Source organism: Rutidosis leptorrhynchoides, chromosome 11 (assembly GCF_046630445.1).
Source record: "Rutidosis leptorrhynchoides isolate AG116_Rl617_1_P2 chromosome 11, CSIRO_AGI_Rlap_v1, whole genome shotgun sequence".
In the NCBI taxonomy this organism is placed as follows: domain Eukaryota; kingdom Viridiplantae; phylum Streptophyta; class Magnoliopsida; order Asterales; family Asteraceae; genus Rutidosis; species Rutidosis leptorrhynchoides.
Genome location: NC_092343.1, coordinates 260,979,368 through 260,996,927, shown reverse-complemented (window position 1 = coordinate 260,996,927; position 17,560 = coordinate 260,979,368).

Below are 17,560 nucleotides of genomic sequence, written 5' to 3'. Positions count from 1 at the left end.
ACTCTAGGTATACGTACAGAAATTTTGTGAAAAATGGAATGAGGATTCAAATATAGCTATCTTTTGTGAATACACTTATATGATTTTATGTATTTAAGTTCTTAAAAGTGATTAAATACATTACTTATACAATATATGTATAAACATTATATGTCTTAAGTATTTATGTCAAATAACGTTACGTATAGTTATCGTTTTGAAAACTTAAGTTAGTAGTTTCAAAATACACATATAACTTGTTGTTATTAATATAAAATGAGGTATTAAAACATTCCTTAATCATGTTAAATATGTATATATACATATATATACACAAACGTATAATTATCATATATTGTATGGTTCGTGATATCATCGGTCAAACTAGACGGTCAAACGTTGTGTAAAACTCTTTTCGGAAATATCAGTCTCGACAATTTGGATTGCTTATCATGTTGGCAAGGTTTAATTTATGTAAATATTAATCTTATAAGTATAGAATGATCGAAAAAGTGCGGGTCGTTACATTACCTCCCCGTTAAATAAATTTCGTCCCGAAATTTTAAAATTGTACCTATTTTGCGTCATCGAGAAACAAATGCGGATACTTTCGTTTCATCTGATCCTCTCGTTCCCAAGTAAACTCGGGACCTCTTCTAGCATTCCAACGAACCTTAACAATCGGTATATTGCTCTGTTTGAGCTGTTTAACTTCACGGTCCATGATTTCGATTGGTTCTTCGACGAATTGTAGTTTCTCGTCGACATGAATTTCTTCAAGAGGAATGGTGAGGTCTTCCTTTGCAAGACACTTCTTAAGGTTTGAGACGTGAAAGGTATTATGTACTCCGGCGAGTTGTTGCGGTAACTCGAGTCGATAAGCTACCGGTCCAATGCGTTCGATGATCTTGAACGGGCCTACATATCTTGGGTTCAGTTTACCTCTTTTACCGAAACGTATTACACCTTTCCAAGGTGACACCTTTAGCATAACCATGTCCCCGACCTGAAACTCTAATGGTTTCCTTCGAACATCGGCGTAGCTCTTTTGGCGACTACGGGCTGTTTTCAATCTCTCCTTGATTTGCACTATCTTCTCAGTCGTTTCATGTATGATCTCGGGACCAGTTAAATGCCGATCTCCTACTTCATTCCAACAGATAGGAGATCTACACTTCCTTCCGTACAATGCTTCGAATGGCGCAGCTCCAATGCTCGCATGATAACTATTATTATACGAGAATTCTGCTAACGGTAGATATTTATCCCATCCGTTTCCAAAATCGATCACACATGCCCTGAGCATGTCTTCGAGAGTCTGAATCGTTCTTTCACTCTGTCCATCGGTTTGTGGATGATATGCGGTACTCATATCCAACCGAGTTCCTAGTGCCTCCTGTAGTGATTGCCAGAATTTTGAGGTAAATCTACTATCACGATCGGATATAATGGAAATAGGTATTCCATGCCTTGAAACAACTTCCTTTATATACAATCGTAATAGTTTCTCCATTCTATCCGTTTCCTTTATAGGCAAGAAATGTGCAGACTTGGTGAGACGATCAATAATCACCCAAATGGTGTCGTATCCCCAGGCAGTCTTTGGTAACTTCGTGATGAAATCCATGGTAATACCGTCCCATTTCCATTCTGGAATTTCTGGTTGTTGAAGTAACCCTGACGGCTTCTGGTGTTCTGCTTTAACCTTGGAACAAGTTAAACACTCCCCAACGTATGTTGCAACGTCTGTTTTTAAATTAGGCCACCAATAATGCGTCTTAAGATCTTGGTACATCTTTCCAACTCCAGGATGTATCGAATATCTTGTCTTATGTGCCTCGTTCAATATCAACTTCCTTAATCCACCCAACTTCGGTACCCAAATACGATTTGCAAAATATCGAATTCCATCTTCCCGCATAACGAGTTGCTTCGCATACTTCTTCATTATTTCATTTCCTATATTTTCTTTAGTAAGTGCTTCTCGTTGAACTTCTTTGATTTGTGAGTTGAGATTCATGCGAATTTTTATGTTCATCGCTCGTACTCGAATTGGTTCTCGTTCCTTTCTGCTTAGAGCATCGGCCACCACGTTCGCCTTTCCGGGATGATAACGAATTTCACAATCATAGTCGTTTATTAACTCGACCCACCTACGTTGCCTCATGTTCAATTGTTTCTGATCAAAAATATGTTGAAGGCTTTTATGATCAGTAAACACAGTGAATTTAACCCCATACAAGTAGTGTCTCCACATCTTCAATGCAAACACGACTGCTCCCAATTCTAGATCATGCGTCGTATAATTTCGCTCGTGAATCTTCAATTGTCGGGATGCAAATGCAATCACTTTCTTCCGTTGCATAAGAACACAACCAAAACCTTGTCGCGAAGCGTCACAATATATTTCAAAATCATCGTTCCCTTCTGGTAACGATAAAATAGGCGCCGTAGTCAACTTCTTTTTCAGTAATTGAAATGCACTCTCCTGCTCAGAAGTCCATTCATATTTCTTCCCTTTTTGCGTTAACGCTGTCAACGGCTTAGCTATTCGGGAAAAATCTTGAATAAACCTTCTATAATAACCGGCTAAACCCAAAAATTGGCGTATCTGTGTTGGTGTCTTAGGAGTCTCCCATTTTTCAATAGCTTCAGTTTTTGCTGGATCAACCTGAATTCCTTCGCTATTAACAACGTGACCAAGAAATTGCACTTCTTTCAACCAGAAAGCACACTTAGAAAATTTAGCATAAAGTTGTTCTTTTCTCAACAACTCCAGTATCAACCTTAAATGCTCTTCATGCTCTTGCTCACTCTTGGAATAGATAAGAATATCATCAATGAAAACGATAACAAACTTATCTAAATACGGACTACAAACTCGATTCATGAGGTCCATGAATACAGCTGGCGCATTCGTCAATCCAAACGGCATGACCAAAAAATTCGTAATGACCATAACGTGTCCGAAAAGCAGTTTTCGGAATGTCCTCTTCTTTGACGCATAGTTGATGATAGCCCGATCTTAAGTCGATTTTTGAATAAACACATGATCCTTGCAATTGATCAAATAAGTCATCAATTCTCGGTAGTGGATACCGATTCTTGATAGTTAACTTATTTAATTCACGATAGTCTATACACATCCTAAAAGATCCATCTTTCTTCTTAACAAACAAAATTGGAGCTCCCCACGGTGAAGTACTCGGTCGTATGAATCCACGGTCCAGTAATTCTTTTAACTGACTTTGAAGTTCTTTTAACTCGGACGGTGCAAGTCTATATGGAGCACGAGCCACTGGTGCAGCTCCTGGTACTAAATCTATTTGAAATTCTACCGATCTAAATGGAGGTAATCCCGGCAATTCTTCCGGAAAAACTTCAGGAAAATCTCTTGCCACAGGCACGTCGTTGATGCACTTTTCTTTCTTTTCGACTTTATTAACATGTGCTAAAATAGCGTAACATCCCTTTTCTAAACACTTCTTGGCTTTCAAACAGCTAATGAGTTTTAGCTTTGAATTACCCTTCTCTCCATAAATCATCACCGGTATTTTATCCTTACCAGGAATACGAATTGCCTTCTTAGCACAAACAACTTCCGCTCCTATTTTGGACATCCAGTCCATGCCGACTATTACATCAAAACCTCCTAATTCTACGGGTATTAAGTCGATTTTAAACGTTTCTCCGGCTAGATTTATTTCACAATCACGACAAATTTTATCGGCTTTAATTAGTTTACCATTAGCTAACTCAATCATGTACTTAGCATCTAGAGGTAATGATGAACAATTCAATTTAGTGTAAAAATTTCTACACACATAACTTCTATCGGCGCCAGTATCAAATAAAATAGATGCTGATAAGTTATTAATGGTAAACGTACCCGTAACAAGCTCCGGGTCTTCTCGTGCCTCTCTAGCATTAATAACAAACGCTCTTCCACGTGCAGGTCCGCCATTCTGATTCGGGCACTGACTCTTATAGTGACCTTGTTTTCCACAACCAAAACAAGTAATGGTAGCCAAAGCAGTTCTATTTGCGTTGGTGGCAGGAGTCTTGTTGCCATTTGTAACGAGAGCCTTACAATCTTCCGCAAGATGACCTTGTCGATTACACTTGGTGCATAACACACTACAGTAACCAAAGTGATGTTTGTGGCAACGGTTGCATAAAGGATTTTGTCCTTTATAACCAAAGCTTAAACCACTACCCGCACCTTGCGTGTTTTCTTGTTTCTTAAAAGATTGTTGTTGGTTACCTCGATCATAATTTCCATTCCACTTTCTTTTGTTACCTGATACCTTCACATCAGTATTGGATACTTTCTTATCCATGATGACCTGATCCATTAGCTCGTTTGCCATGGTTATAGCTTCATGAATTGTCTTAGGTTTCGATGCTGTAACATTTGCCTTGACCTTTTTGGGCAAACCAGCTTTGTACATTTCAATCTTCCGTTCTTCGGTTGGAACCAATTCAGGACATAGCAAAACTAATTCCATGAATCGCTGGTTGTAGTTGGTGATTTCAGTACCAACCACCTTCAAACTTCGTAACTCATCTTCTAACTTAATAACCTCATTCCTTGGACAATACTCGGTGATTATCATTGCTTTGAATTCTTCCCATGGAGTATCATAAGCTACATCTCCTCCTACCGCCTTCACATAATTCTTCCACCATGTGAGTGCACTATCTTGTAAAGTGCACGATGCAAACTTGGTCATGTCTTTTTCATCACAACCGCTGATTTTGAACACCGTCTCCATCTTTTCTATCCATCGGGTTAAACCGATAGGTCCTTCCGTTCCACTGAATGATGATGGCTTGCAAGCTTGGAACGTCTTGTAGGAGCATCCTACACGAGGATTTGGATTAACTGCAGCAGCTCTTGCAGCCTCAACCCATAACATTCTGTCGTTCACTCGCTGGTTGATGAGTTCCTCGAGTTCTTGTTCCGTCATTCGATTCAATCGCGCCATTTCCTAATGAAAGAAAATAATTATTCACATGGATTATTATAGATGTAGTGTGTATTTATAGTACATTATAGCTTATTAATAATATGAACTAGGTATTATTATAAAAGCCTTTTCTTCTTATTAGCGTTTTATAATTATATCTTGGGTAGTACCTACCCGTTAATGTTCATACTTAATAGCTTAGTACAGAATCAATTACTACAATCTAAATAATACTTAACCATGGAAAATTATTGCATTTCATACTTCAATATTTTACATATGCTTATCTTACATCGAACATTAAGCAAACCACACTATTAATATTATACAAAACATTATTCGGTTCCATGGTTTGACACAGCAGCGCATCGTTTGATCTATTTTCTAGGACGTTTAGACACAAAGATTTGCTTAACGCTTATCCTAACTGTCTGCCTATATTTTGGCTGTGGGACTGAAGAACTGGATGCCGGGACAGAATGAATAGGAATAGCGGGGATAGGGGTGGTAGTGTTGAGTGGAATTGGTGCCACATCATTCTCATTAAACTCGGAATTTGGATTTTCTAATTCATTAGCCTTTCGTTTCTTTCCTAGTTCAAACTCGTCTTTTGTAATTTCCTGTATTTCTTCCTCGGGTTCACTTTCCTCCTCGGGTTCACTTTCCTCCTCGGGTTCACTTTCCTCCTCGGGTTCACTTTCCTCCTCGGGTTCACTTTCCGAGTTCTCTATAGTTGGTTCATCCGGAATTTGTGAGTCTTCCCCAAGGATATTATTTTCGTCATCGGATAGGTTAATGACTGGAACGCCATCTGAAGATTCTGATTCGGAGTCGTTGATTGTGATAACAATTTTTGAGCTCGACATCTATCACACAACAACTAACCCATTAGTACTTATATAATATTTACATATAAATTTTAACCAACAGTGATAAGCAATGGTTTTTTTTTTAAATCAGACCCGGTCAAAGTCCAGACTTACTAATGTATCCTAACGGCTTCTCGGTTAGACACACTAATGCAGACCTGGTTCGCTAAGACCACCGCTCTGATACCACATGTCATAACCCGTCCTTAACCATAAGAACGTGTTAGATAACGTATGATTTCATTGCGAGGTATTGACCTCTATATGCGACATTTTTTAAAAAAGGAAAACTGCATATATTATACATTACAAACCAAACCATTATTTTTGTTACAAGCTTTAGACAATAAAAAGGTGATTATCGTTTAGCGATAATCTTCGACTTACAAACTTTACAAATGATAATAACAACACGGTTTCTAGCATATTTTACAGTACAACATCTCGGATATGCAGTTTTATTTTTGACACAAACATGCGTACGCAAGATCCTGGTTAGATCCAACATGATGCAGCGGAAGCTTTAGTAATCTCCTGAGAATAGACATGTTTTAAAAGGTCAACATAAAGTTGGTGAGATATAGGTTTAGTGCGCAGCAATATATATATATAGACCACAAGATTTCGTATATAAACATTTCAATAAAAATATTCTAAGTGGTTGAGCACTTGGTAACCATACTTAACATTTTCACGTCGCATATTCCCTTTAATATGAAATCTTACTACACCGTACCAAGTGTAGTCACAAAACGAAGTACTGTGCAACCGTTGAATACTGGTCGTCCAGTCCGGTTGGGGTTGTCAGGCCCGATAGATCTGTCAACAGGATTCGCGTTTACAATACCGCTGTAAATATTAGTTACCAAGCTACAGGGAAGTATGCCAGTGGTACAACTCAACGTAGAACATATTTTTCAGTTACTTGTGTCCATATCGTAAAACATAAAATACATGTATTCTCATCCCGAAATATTTAGAGTTTAAAAGTGGGACTATATACTCACTCTTGTCTTGATGATATAAATAATTTGACTCGGTCTTCCGGTTGATATCACGAACCTATCCATATATAATATATCAATATGTTTTCATTTTTAAACAAACGTTATATATATATACTTGTTATACTTTTAATACTTTGAATATTTCCTTAGTCCGAAGTTAGCAGTCCGAGGTTAGCAATTCAATTTTAATGGTTCATTTTTAGATGTTTAATATACCCGCAATGAATAAATACAACCCCCAACGAAATAAATAAAACTCCCGTAAAACCCCATCATAAATGTATTGGTCGAGATTAATCTTGACCCATGGTACCGGTGTTGTCAAATGACGTGTTGCGTACATAAAGTACCGGTGTTGTCAAATGACGTGTTGCGTACAAACATGGGATCTTATGATTAATCTTCTCGTGTTGTTTACGGGTGATCCTGAACCATATAAAATTGAATTGTAAGTACATATATATAAAATATCATGTTATCTTAGAAGTATGTGATTTTATGTAAATTTTTCCAATGAATCCCGAAGTCATTTAAGTCTTGGATAACCAATTTTGTTTCGGTCATAGTTTCTTCGTTACAAATCCGTTTTCGTTGATTCAAATTGCCATCTTCTTGGATCGAGTTCTTCTTTAAGACTATGAACTGTAAATACCTTGGTTTGTATTCAAAATCATACGGCATAAGTGAAACATTAGTGAAACATATGAAGTTAAACATTTTTGTTACAACAAAATCATTTAATGACCATTTTTCTAAAAATACTTATACTTTGAAAAACCAAGTTTTACCTTGTTAAATTAACATATAAATAAGTTATGTTACATGTCTTGAAGTATTTTAAAAGATAAGTTAGAAGGATCTATTTAGTTTGCAAACAAGTTTGAAAACATTCAAACTATGTTCTTGTTGTTAAACTTTTGTACCACAAAATAAGATAGCTATATATATATGAATTGAATAAGGTTATGAACATAGATTCTACCTCAAGTTCCTTGGATAAGTTTGCTGTAAAAGAGGAGTAAGAAGCTAGAATCAAAAGGGTGATAGAAGTGGATGAAAGATTGGAAGTAAGTTGGTGTTCTTGGAGGGTTTTCTTGAAGTGTTTTTGTATGGTTTTCTTATGGTGTTTTAGTATGGTTTTTGAAGCTAGATCTTTATGGAACTTTGCTGGATTGTTATGGAGTTTAGAGAGTAAGAAAGAGTGTGTGTTTTTAGTTAAGAGATTGAAGTAAAAATGAATCAAAAATGATGATACATATATACTCCTAAAAATGTGATCTTTAAGGATAACATGACAAAATTTTAGTTTGTATTTTTGTAATTAGTCTTGCAATGATTCAAAAGTAATTACCTTATACATAAGGCATGAATAAGGGCTGGTTAGGTGGTGATTTGATGTGTATATACCAATAGTAAATACGTATAGAAGCTTGGTATGATACGAGTACAAATACTCTAGGTATACGTACAGAAATTTTGTGAAAAATGGAATGAGGATTCAAATATAGCTATCTTTTGTGAATACACTTATATGATTTTATGTATTTAAGTTCTTAAAAGTGATTAAATACATTACTTATACAATATATGTATAAACATTATATGTCTTAAGTATTTATGTCAAATAACGTTACGTATAGTTATCGTTTTGAAAACTTAAGTTAGTAGTTTCAAAATACACATATAACTTGTTGTTATTAATATAAAATGAGGTATTAAAACATTCCTTAATCATGTTAAATATGTATATATACATATATATACACAAACGTATAATTATCATATATTGTATGGTTCGTGATATCATCGGTCAAACTAGACGGTCAAACGTTGTGTAAAACTCTTTTCGGAAATATCAGTCTCGACAATTTGGATTGCTTATCATGTTGGCAAGGTTTAATTTATGTAAATATTAATCTTATAAGTATAGAATGATCGAAAAAGTGCGGGTCGTTACACAAAATATATATATCATCAAGACAAGAGTGAGTATATAGTCCCACTTTTAAACTCTAAATATTTCGGGATGAGAATACATGTATTTTATGTTTTACGTTATGGACACAAGTAACTGAAAAATATATTCTACGTTGAGTTGTACCACTGGCATACTTCCCTGTAGCTTGGTAACTAATATTTACAGCGGTATTGTAAACGCGAATCCTGTTGATAGATCTATCGGGCCTGACAACCCCAACCGGACTGGACGACCAGTATTCAACGGTTGCACAGTACTTCGTTTTGTGACTACACTTGGTACGGTGTAGTAAGATTTCATATTAAAGGGAATATGCGACGTGAAAAATGTTAAGTATGGTTACCAAGTGCTCAACCACTTAGAATATTTTTATTGAAATGTTTATATACGAAATCTTGTGGTCTATATATATATATTGCTGCGCATTAAACCTATATCTCACCAACTTTATGTTGACGTTTTTAAACATGTTTATTCTCAGGTGATAATTAAAGCTTCCGCTGCATTATGTTGAATCTAAGCAGGATCATGCGTACTCATATTTGTGTCAAAAATAAAACTGCATATCCGAGGACGTGTGTTGTAAAATATGCTAGAAATCGTGTTGTTATTATCATTTGTAAAGTTTGTAAGTCGAAGATTATCGTTAAACGATAATCATCTTTTTATTGTCTAAAGCTTGTAACAAAAATAATGGTTTGGTTTGTAATGTATAATATATGCAGTTTTCCTTTTTAAAAATGTCGCATATAGAGGTCAATACCTCGCAATGAAATCATACGTTATCTAACACGTTCTTATGGTTAAGGACGGGTTATGACAACGAAGCTGTCTCACGAGTAGCAAGAAAATGAGCACTTTTAGTTAGACGATCCACTACTACCCAAATCATATCATATCTTTTCTGAGTTCGAGGTAATTTGGTCACAAAATCCATCGTTATATGTTCCCATTTCCACTCTGGAATCTGTAACTGGCGTAACGAACCATAAGGTTTCTGATGTTCTACCTTCACTTGAGCACATATATGCACTTTTCGACATAACGGGCGATATCTGTTCATTGTTGGCCACCAATACACTGTTTTCAAATCATGATACATCTTATTACTACCTGGATGTACTGTTAATCTGGATTTGTGAGCTTCTGTCATGATTAAATCCCTCAAATCTCCAAGCTTAGGCACCCAAACATGACTGTTTAAGGTCTTTAATCCACGTGAGTCATCAATTAAGTCCACTTTTCGTTTGGTCATTTGTTCAGATTTAATATGTTCGTCCTCTAAAGCACAGGCCTGAATGGTTCTTAAACGGTTAATCAAATCTGAAGTTATATTCAAACGAAGAAATTTCACATTTTCACTTGGGTTTTTACGACTTAGCGCATCTGCAACCACATTTGCCTTACCCGGATGGTATTTAATTTCACAATCGTAATCTTTGACCAACTCTTGCCATCGTCTCTGACGCATATTCAATTCTTTCTGTGAGAAGATATACTGCAAACTCTTGTGATCTGTACATATAACACAATGGGTTCCATACAAATAGTGTCTCCACAGTTTCAAAGCAAACACTACTGCAGCCATTTCAAGATCATGCACTGGATAATTCTTCTCATAAACTTTCAACTGTCGCGAGGCGTAAGCGATTACTTTATCTCTTTGCATTAATACACAACCCAACCCAGCAAATGACGCATCACAGTATACCACGAAGTCGTCTGAACCTTCTGGTAAAGCTAATACTGGTGCCTGACACAGTAGCTGTTTCAAAATCTGAAAAGCCTTTTCCTGTTCATCAGTCCATCGAAAGGCTACATCTTTACGAGTCAACTAAGTTAACGGACCCGCTATTTTTGAGAAATCCTTGATAAATCTGCGATAATAACCGGCTAATCCAAGAAAACTCTTAATCTCAGTCGAAGTCTTCGGAGAATTCCAATTCATTACCGCTTCTATCTTTGTCAGATCAACTTTTATACCCTCGGCACAAATCACATGACCCAAAAACTGCACTTCACGTAACCAAAATTCACACTTTGAAAATTTTGCAAATAGTTGTTCACGTTTCAACATGTTCAAAACCTGTCTCAGATGTTCAGCATGTTCACTTTCGGTCTTTGAATACACTAGTATATCATCTATAAACACAATCACAAACTTATCTAAGAACGGGCGACACACTCTATTCATTAGATCTATGAAGATTGCTGGCGCATTCGTCAACCCAAACGGCATGACAAGAAATTCATAATGACCATACCTTGTTCTGAACGCTATTTTCGGTATATCTGATTCAGCAACACGAACCTGATGATATCCGGATCGTAAGTCTATCTTAGAAAAGAATGAAGCACCCTGTAACTGATCGAACAAATCGTCTATTCGAGGTAACAGATACTTATTCTTCACTGTTCTTTTGTTCAATTCACGATAACCAATACACATACGCATTGACCCATCTTTCTTTTTAACAAACAATACCGGAGCACCCCACGGTGAAGAACTCGGTCGGATAAACCCACGATCTAATATTTCTTGAATCTGTGACATCATTTCATGAATTTCAGACGGCGCTAATCGGTATGGAGCTTTTGCAACTGGAGTTGTTCCAGGAACCAATTCAATCTTATATTCAACTTCCCTTACCGGCGACAGACCTGGTAACTCATCTGGGAACACTTCGGGAAATTATGATACTATCGGAATATCGGCCACTTTTTCTTTTCTTTCTTCGCATCAATCACATATGCAAGAAATGATTCACAACCCTTTGCCATCAACTTTTTCGCTTTCATCATGGTTATCAACAGAAAATTATACCCTCCCCGCTCCCCTCGGGCCACAACACGGGTTCCATCGGTCGAACGAAAGGTAATCATTTTCCTATCACACTTAATATTAGCCCTAAGTGAGCTCAACCAATCCATTCCTAGTACTACATCAAAGCTAGGAATAGGTAACACTAAACAAGTCACCGGGAAAGACTTCCCTTCGATCTCTATACAAACCCCAGTCACATAGGTTGTGACGGGTGTAGTCTTACCATCAGCTACTTCTACACTAACCGGCTTGGGTAACACAGTAGCTGGTAAATTCAACTTAGCACAGAAATCTAGGGACATAAAACACCTATTAGCACCACAATCAAACAATACGCGAGCAGGTATTGAGTTGATTAGAAACATACCGGTGATTACTTCGTCGGTTGCCACAGCATTTTCCACCGACATCTGAAAAGCTCTAGCCTCTGCTGTTGGAGGGTTCTTCCTCTTCTGCCCACTCGAGGCAGTTGACCCTCCAGCTGATGCTGAACGCGCCCCTGACCCTACCCCAGAACTACCACTCTTCGACGGACAACTAATTGCACGATGCCCTGGTTTGTGACAACTCCAACACACACTATTCGGATACGGGCATGCTGAAGACTCATGCCCAACAACACCACACTTTAAGCATCTTCTTGTAGCCTCAAAACACTGACCACTGTGAGAAGATCGACACGTGTGACACCAATTCCCTTTACCTGATCCAGATCCAGTACTACTCTGACCACTTTTACCCTTCGATTTAAACCCACTAGACTTCTTGAATTTAGATCCTGATTGACCAGATACTTGCCCACCTTGTTGTAGCACATTACCGAACATTCTGTTTCTGGCAGCCTGAACATCACTTTCTACCATCTTAGCCATCACAACAGCTTGAGACAATGATGTAGCTGTTCTAACAAAAGTTCTGTACTCAGGCAGAATGATATTAACAAAATGCTGGATACGAGACGCTTCGTCTGGAACCCATTGTTGTACAAACCTCAGTTTATCCATAAACTTCTCCACTACCTCATCGATCGTCATTTGAGGTGTCATCTTCATTTCAAGAAACTCAGTCTTGATTCGGTTCATATCAAATGGATTACAATATTGTTCACACACCTTCCCATGAAACTGCTCCCATGTGATCATACTCACTTGCTCTTTTGGTATACTAGAAATCAAAGAATCCCACCAAATCATAGCCTTACCTTTCAACAGTCTACTAGCATATGTTACCTTCAGCTCGGGTTCACACTGACACGCTTCAAATACCCTTTCAACTTCTCGCAACCAATTGAGAGTTACAGTCGGATCAGTACTTCCAGAGAACTCGGAGGGTTTGCAATCACGGAAGTTCTTATACGTACATCTTTTGGGTGGTTGCATGTAAGGTTGATGGAACATTTGCATTTGGTATGGATTCATCATCATGGGATTTTGGTAAGTAAAGGTGTTTTGTGGTGGCATATAATATTGGTTAGGTATTTGATTCTGAAACTGGTTCTGGGGCACATTAGGTATCGTTTGGGATTGCGCGGTTGGGAATCCAGGTGGTGTATCATCATTTCCAGAATGCCTGGCCAATTCAAGCTCATTAATTTTGTCCTCGGCCTCTTTTAGCTTGCTTTCTAACTGAAGGATGTAACTACTCTGATCATCATCTGACTCAACACCTTCTTCTGGTGCTCTGAATGTTCCGGGGTTAGATGGGCCAGTTGCGTTTCTATCAGCCATACCTGTGCTACAAAATAGCTCACACAAAAGCTTAGTGGATAACAGTTAGTTCAATCACAACTAACACACGTATATCCTATTTTCACTTAGCCCCCACTCCCACATACATGTTTGACTTGCCTCAGGGTTTGGGAACAAAATACGCGCACGTATTTGCTCCCAAGCCATGCTCTGATACCAACTTGTAACATCGGCCATTTTTTTTAAATACACAGCGGAAGACTTTATTAACAAACGCAATATAAGTTACGTCATTACGTTTAAGTTTACACAACAGTGTTACATTATCACAAAACATTATTTATACAAAAGTCCACATCAGAGTTGGGTTGTCAAACATGTCTTCTGCAATAGCACCTTTCCCGACTAGCAGTACCTAAACCTGCAAGGGGAGAATATGTGAAGACCCGTCCTAATCCATCCGGACGAAGTCCATATCGATTATAAACGATTCACAACAGTTGATTACATCGCGAGGTACTTGACCTCTATATGATACATTTTACAAACATTGCATTCGTTTTTGAAAAGACAAACTTTCATTACATCGAAAGTTGACAGGCATGCCACTTGTTGGATTCTGATAGGTCAAAATTCAAATATGAAATTGAATTTGAATGAAAATAGTTATTCTTTGGTGAACGGATAAGTATCCCTGTGGTTTTAAATAGGATAGTGAATAACTGTTGAATCAGATTCGAAGAATATACAGTGTAACTTATTAATGTGAAATTTAAATATTCCTCGGGTATTACCTACCCGTTAAAATATTTTTATTATTAACAGTTTGTACAAAAGAATTTTTAATTACAATCTTTATGAAAACATATATACATATATATTTTCTTCAGATGTAATCATGAATTTAATGAGTTAACATGATATTAAACTCATTTAGTTTTCAGTTGGAACTAGAATAAATAATCTCTAAAACATTAGAGATTACATAATCAACATGTCGAATGAAGATAACTGATGTAGAATGTCATGTAGAATGATGATTATACTCGAGGTATAGATTGAGATGTTGAGGCATGTGATATTGAAATTTGGGTTGTTGGTGGTACTGTTGGTGCCGGTGATTTGGATGAAGCTGGTACGTTTTGCACCATATTTTCCAAGACTACAACTTATGCGCGAAGTTCGTTAACTTCTTCTATTACACCGGGATGATTGTCGGTTCGGACGAGCGGATGAATGAGGTTTAGAATCTGAGATAGTATATGATCGTGATGAGATACTTTGGAAATGAGAGAGAAAATGGTGTCTCGAACAGGTTCGCCGGTAAACGTTTTAGGTTCATTGTCAAGAGGTGAATTTGGTTAGTGGAAATGATCGCCTTCTTCGCGTTTCCATTGATTAAGTCGACTACGAACCCATCTCCAATTCATTCAGAATAGATGATGGCTAATTGATCGATTCATTCCGGTTACTCTGCTTTCGGAGCTCGAGTGGAAATCCATATCGAAATAGCTGTCGGAATAACTATCGAAATAGCTATCGAAATCTGATGGACTCGAACTGGTTGAGGGATTCATCTCGTACGATCAGATGAAGGATTTTCGATAAGAAATAGATTATAGGATGTAGATTAGTACCCTGCAATACATAATTTACATATGCATATATAATACTAAAATCCCATAAGCTACGGAGGAATCTACGGAAGCTGTCAGGCAAAGGTAACAATAACAGATACGCTAAGATATGAATTTAACTATACACTGTCTATGCAATAAAGGCAGTAAGACATGTCTTAGACTTTAAGGATGATAAGCAAATAATTTTTCGACACTAAATGATAAGCAAAACTTTTGACATGCAGACACGGTCGAAGTCCAGACTCATTAATGCATTCTAACGACTATCAGTTAGACTCACTAATGCAAGACCTGGTTCGCTAAGACCACCGCTCTGATACCAACTGTGAAGACCCGTCCTAATCCATCCGGACGAAGTCCATATCGATTATAAACGATTCACAACAGTTGATTACATCGCGAGGTACTTGACCTCTATATGATACATTTTACAAACATTGCATTCGTTTTTGAAAAGACAAACTTTCATTACATCGAAAGTTGACAGGCATGCATACCATTTCATAATATATCCAACTATAATTGACTTGATAATAATCTTGATGAACTCGACGACTCGAATGCAACGTCTTTTGAAATATGCCATGAATGACTCCAAGTAATATCTATAAAATGAGCAAATACACAGCGGAAGATTTCTTTCGTACCTGAGAATAAACATGCTTTAAAGTGTCAACCAAAAGGTTGGTGAGTTCATTAGTTTAACTTAAACAATCGTTTCCATCATTTTAATAGACCACAAGATTTCAGATTTCCATTTCTCATAAACATACGTCCCATGTATAGAGACAAAAATATCATTCATATGGATTGAACACCTGGTAACCGACATTAACAATATGCATATATAAGAATATCTCCATCATTCCGAGATCCTCCTTCGGACATGATATAAATTTCGAAGTACTAAAACATCCGGTACTTTGGATGGGGCTTGTTGGGCCCGATAGATCTATCTTTAGGATTCGCGTCAATTAGGGTGTCTGTTCCCTAATTCTTAGATTACCAGACTTAATAAAAAGGGGCATATTCGACTTCGATAATCCAACCATAGAATGTAGTTTCACGTACTTGTGTCAATTTCGTAAAACAGATATAAAAGTTGCGCATGTATTCTCAGCCCAAAAATATAAAGGGTAAAAAGGCAAATGAAACTCACGATACTGTATTTTGTAGTAAAAATACATATGACGTCATTGAACAATGCATGGTTGACCTCGGATTTACGAACCTATATCAATTGTGTATATATTAATACGTATAATGTAAGTTACAAAATTTCATTTATTAATATGTATTATTTATATATTATAGTTTTGTAGAATTTATTCTAACCTTTATTTTAAAACGTATACTTATATTATATTTTATATATATATATCGATTTTATGTATATATATCTATAATGATTTACGTTTATATAAATAGTGACATTAATATATTTATATACATATATTTGTAGTTAGTATTGTATTTATGAAATTTTATTAGTTTGTTATGTGAATTATTAATACAATCCTAGTATATACCATAAGTATATATATAGTGTACAAAATATTTATTTGTTAAAATAATAATTTAGATAATAATGATTTACTAATAATAATAATAATTTTATTAATAATGATAATACTAATAGCAAAAAAAAATGAAAATGATAACTGTTAATGATACTAATAATAATAACTCTAAAATAATATTAATACTAATACCATACTTATGTTAATAATAAGGGTTCTAATATTTATAAAATGATAAATGATAATCATAATAATACTAGTAAATATTAATGATGATACTGATAAATATGATATTATTAATTGTAAATGTACTGATGATACTATTATTTATAAACCGGTACAAATTCTAATATTGATGATAATAATATATTTTTATTTCCTTCATAATAATAATAATGATAATCATAATCATAATCCTAATGATGATAAAATACTAAAATGATAAGTTTATTACTAATAATAATATTATTAATACCTATCATAATAATAATAGTAATGTCTATAATACTTTCAAATATGATAACAAGTATGATACTAATAATAACAATAACAATAACAATCAAAACAATCACAATAATAATAATAATACTAATAATAATTAATATATAATAACAATAATAAAATTAGAAAAGAAAACTACCTCACATGAAAAGAGTTTCAAAAAAAAAAAGAAACTACCGTCCTCTGGAATCGATCTCGTGACCACATGCTCACACGCAAACACTCTCGACCATCCCACCAATTCTGATTCTCTGTACTAATATCGAATTTAAATTTTATATATAAACTGTTTTTCTTCTATTCCTCTTCTTCTCCACAAGTCTCATGGATTCAACAAAACATCAATAACCAAAAAAAAAAACAAAATCGGGGTTCCCTTTAAAGCTTCAAAACATTACAGAAAAAAAATAATTTGGGTTCTAAAATAAAAAAAAAAATACTAAAGGCCTACTGCAGCGTCGGTTCTTGGAACAAAAAAAAAAATTGATTTCGTAATAGATAACATTATAGATAATGTTTATAACACGAAATAGTTTTCTAAACATGTATAAAAACTACTGGAATCGTCAATTTGATCAGAAACA